We start from the raw sequence: 4,994 nt of genomic DNA, 5'->3' as shown, positions 1-4,994 counted from the left end.
ACATCGATCACATGTGTCTATATATATATATATATATATATATTCCATCAAGGAGAAACTAGTGTCTCCCTACATGTTGAAGTAAAGGGAAGGTTACAAAATCAAGATCAGCAGGATATGCATGTTGATTCAATATAGGAATCAACAGTCCTTCAAAATACACAAAACAACAAATTGCCTTATGGGGCAGCAAGGTAAAGTAAAAAAGAAGCTTAAGGGAATCCCCAAAAACAAAGGGGGAGCACACTAGAGAAGGGGACAAAAGGGACAACAAATAAAGCAAAACAGTCACCATACTCTTGATGTAATTCTGAAAAGTGGGACTTCTATCAACTCTTTCCTCACAAAGTGTGAACATGAGGGATACATAAATCATCCCCATGCAGTAGATAAGCTAAAGAAGGAGGTGGAATATTTGCCACAATTACTTGTTCAGAGCATCTACCAGAAGTGGCCAAGAGATGTTCAGGCCCATTGGCTTTCCTGTTAATGTGCTGAAATTTCACTGTGTAGCTACCAAAAGCCATCTGCATTTTCCTTATCCATCTTCCAATGTGCCAAGTGGGGTCCTCCTCATGCTGCAAAAACTTGATGCAAATGCTGGAGTCTGTTTCAATGATTAATGACCCAAATTACAATGGACAACAATTTTAATAGCCCAATAAATTGCTATCGTTTCAGTCTCTAATGCATCTAAGGCCCAAGTTGGTGAGGAGAAGTGGAGAACATATTGTCCTAGAAAGTTTCTGAAAACTCCACCACAACCAGTAGATTTCTTTAAAAAGCTGCCATCAGTATTTACTTTCATCCAGCCATCAGGAGGAGGAGCCCACTCAATCAATGAGAACTTGAAACTATACTGGTTAGCACCCTGAGGTACCCACTGCCTGAAAATATTAGGGAAGTTGTGGTATTTAATAATTTTCTGTAAGTAGGATGTGCAATGAGTAGTAACAGCTTTAGCAAGGGGTGTTGAATTCTCAAATTTAACATGATTCCTGCACATCCAGATAAACCAAGCCACAACACAAGGGATAACCATAACCTGTAATTTATTTCCACTCTTCCCAGCAGCTGTAGAAGTTATTCCAGCTGAGATTAATTGTATCAATTTTTACAGTGATCAATAACTCAGTCCAAACTTTTTGAGAGAAACTGCATTTGAAGAAGAGGTGATCCAAAGTCTCCTCCTCCTCATGGCACAGAAGACAGCAAGAAGGTCCCCTCAACCCTTTCATTTTCAGGATATCATCAGTTGGGAGCAAAGACTGCCATAATCTTCAGTTGAAGAAGGACATAGAAGTAGTCATATGTTTCCCCCAAATCTCAGTACCCTAGTGAACAGAAGGCCATTGAAAGAAGGTTTGATAGATATAAGAAGCAAATTTCTGGGAATTAGCTTTTTTAGTAACACTTTTTTAGTAACAATTTTTTTTTAGTAACAATTTTATCTCTTTGTCCAGAAAAGATAGGTGTTTGTTGGACAAGTTGCAACTGCTCAATGTTCAGAATATTAGACAGAAGTGTGGGATTCCACTGATTTTCAGTCCAGTAATCCTTAACCATATCATGTACATTTGAGTTTGAGGTTAGGCCTTGAATTTTTTCACCATTCCAAGTCCACCTATTAAACCAAAAATTAATTTGACCTTCCCCCAGCTTCCAGATGAAAGTCTCCTCAGCTTGCTCTCTTACCTCTAATAATTTAACCCAAAGTCTAGAATCCCCCAGCTTTTTATTAACAAGGCTTGGGTGAGCAGTTCTACAATATTTCCCTTTCATGAAAACAGCCCAAAGGCTATCTTGAGCTCTAAATTTAATCCAAAGTTTGCATAAATTAATGAAACTCATGTGCTAAAAATCTTTAAATCCCAAACCTCCAGCACAGTATGGTTTACATAGCCTTTGCCAAGGAAACCAGTGTACTTGTTTCTTCTGTCCAGCCCATAAGAACTTTTTAAAAATTCTCCTCAGCAGTTGCTTTGTTCCTTTCTTCATTGTAAACATTTGTAGAGCATATGAAGGGAGAGCAGTAAGGATACTTTTTAGTAGAATGATCCTCCCTCCATTGGATAAAAAAGAGTTGGTCGAGCATTGAGGTTGGTTCTTAATCTTATCAATGACTTCATTGAATTGTATCTGTTTGTTTCTGCCCTTAAGCAAAAGAACAACCAGGTATTTGATAGGCAAAGAGGACAAGCTGAAACCAGTATAGCTAGCCATCCATAGTTTTATTTGTTGAGACATGTTAGTGCTAAGAAAAAATTGGCATTTTGGTATATTTAACTCCATACCTAAAGTGAGCTGGAAATGTATAAGGGCCTTATACAGCAGTTTAGTGGCATTCTTAGTGGCCTTAGAAAATATAATCACATCATCCGCATAACCCAGATGGTTGATACACACATTTGATCTGTGCTGAAAGGCCAAATGGGGGGAGCTTGAGAACATTTGATTCAATAGTCTAGAGAAATAATCCATAGCCAAAATGAAAATTGTAGGGGACAAGGGGTCCCCTTGTTTGATCTCTCTTGAAGCAAAAAAGAAGTCATGGCATGAACCATTAATAAGCACAGAGTGGTTATTATAAAGAAGCCATCTTTTAATCAGCAGGATGAAACCCTCAGCAAATCCCCTAGCAGCTAGAGTTTCTAAGACGTAATTCAAATTAATAGTGTCATAAGCCTTCTTGATATCTAACTTATAGATAACATTACCTCCCCTACATTTCTTGTCCAAATCAAGCAGCATCTCTTGAGCAAGAAAAATGTTATCAGTGATGGATCTTCCTTTAACAAAGGCAGTCTGGGCAGAAAAAATTAGCTGCTGAAGATGTGGCTGAATTCTGAAGACCCGTATTTTGCTTATTACCTTGGTAATAACATTAGTTAAACTAATGGGCTTGAAATCTCCCCAATTGTTTCAAATTTGGTTTTTAGGAATCAAAGTGATAGTTGAGGAGGTGAAGTATCTGGGTGGATTGATTTTTTTTTAAAAACTCTTGTACAGCAGAAATAAAGTCTTCCTTAACCACAAGCCAACAATCTTTATAAAACTTTGCAGTGAAGCCATCTCGGCCAGCAGTTTTGTCATCATCTATAGAATTAAGAGCAGCTCTAATTTCTACTTCAGAGGGAATTTGATCCAGAGTCAGCCTACTGACATAGTCAGTACAATCAGCAAATAATTTAGCATCAACATTGGTTCTAGTTGGGGGATGGGAGTTAAAAAGTTGTTGAAAGAACTTGACAGCATCAAGAGCAATGTCTTCAGCCTCAGTTAACCTCATCCCTTCAAAATTCTTAATTTACAGAATCATATTACATTTTCTCCTATAATTTATGCAAGCATGAAAGAAGCTAGAATTTCTGTCCCCCTCAGTGAACTTGGTAATAGCAGCTTTATGTTCAAGGGTAGTTTTCTGTTTCAAGAAGGCTTCATTGTAAGTGATATGAGCAAGAAGTTCTTCATTAGCTTTGTGAAGACTTTGTGAAGATCTCTCTCAGATTTTAAACCCTTATGGAAATCTTCCTCAATACTGATCACCTGATTCTGTGCAGTTTTTAAGTTCTCATTAATATTACCAAAATTGTTCCAATTCCAGCTCTTTAAATGGATGGCCACCTTCTTTTGTAATTTCCATAGATTTATCCATGGTCCATAATCTTCATTGATGGTCCAAGCATTAGTAACTTCCTTGATGAAATTAGGATGAAGAGTCCACATGTTTTGAAATCTAAAGGGGGAACCCCCAGGCTTCACAACATTTTGGATGGAGCAAAGAATGGTTCTATGGTCTGACCCAGACATGGTAAGGTGTATGATGATTGTATAAGGGAAGGTTTGAACCCACTTAGAATTTCCCAACATTCTATCAAGTCTTTCCCATAAAACCCCTCTTCTCCAAGTGTATTTAGGACCCTGAAAACCCAAATAAAATCACTGAGCATCTATAAGGAATTCATTGAACTTCGGCATAGAAGTTCGAGATGGAGGCCTGCCTCCTTTCTCTTCAAGTAATACAATTAAAATCCCCCCCAACAATCCAAAAGGAGTTTATGGACTGGCTGATGTTGGAAAGCTCCATCCACAACAACTCTTGATTCCTTGGAAGACAACTAGCATAAACAAAGGTGGCATAACCCACCTGAGCTCCAACTATAAATTGAATATGTAAATATTGGGGGCTATTCAGAAGGGGGGGGGTATTCAGAACAACATTCCACTGTAATTCAGTTCTAGCAAACAACCAAATCTTATTATTATGGTTAGCAAAGTGAGAAAATTTAGGAAATTTTTTCATAATATTAGAAGAGTTCTTAGAAACCATGGGTTCCAAAAGAGCAAAGCACCATATCTTATGTGTTTTCACAAGGTGTACCAGCCTTGTGAGAGAGTTAGGGTGTGCAACACCCCTAATGTTCCAACATAAAAACTTAATCATTGTGAAAGGGTTCTCCCTTTCCTTCTAGTTCTCTGATTGGAATCTATCAGCTACTTAGTTCCTTCCAAGGAGGGAGCATCCTGTAGCAGCTTCAATTCCATCTTCCCCTTCCTTTTCTTGTTATTCTTTTGAACTTGCCATTCCTCAGTAAACACCTCAGCTATTAATTCCACAATAGAGTTTTGAACTTTGTGGGGACTGATATCCATTTTACTTCTTGCAATGTCTCCTTGCCTGCCCTCCCCCACCTGTTCCTGAACATTCATGGCAAGAGTATTTATTTCAGTGACCTCTTCTAGAATACTTGAAAGCTTAGGACAGATTTCCACATCAGCTTTACTACTGACTTGAGGTGCTTCCTGTTCATTAGTTTTTCTTATATCCTTTCCCAAAGCTTCAACAGATCTTCCCACAGTAGGCATACTTTGAGGAGCTATTTTTCTAGATGGTGGATGCAGCCTATAACATTTGTCCACATTATGCCCAAACATCCTGCACTGAAGGCAGAATAGTGGTTTTTATTCAATAATAATGCTTTGACAAAACCCTT

This window comes from Phalaenopsis equestris, unplaced genomic scaffold, assembly GCF_001263595.1.
Source record: "Phalaenopsis equestris unplaced genomic scaffold, ASM126359v1 Scaffold233290, whole genome shotgun sequence".
Classification (NCBI taxonomy): domain Eukaryota; kingdom Viridiplantae; phylum Streptophyta; class Magnoliopsida; order Asparagales; family Orchidaceae; genus Phalaenopsis; species Phalaenopsis equestris.
Note: the sequence above shows the minus strand (reverse complement) of the source record.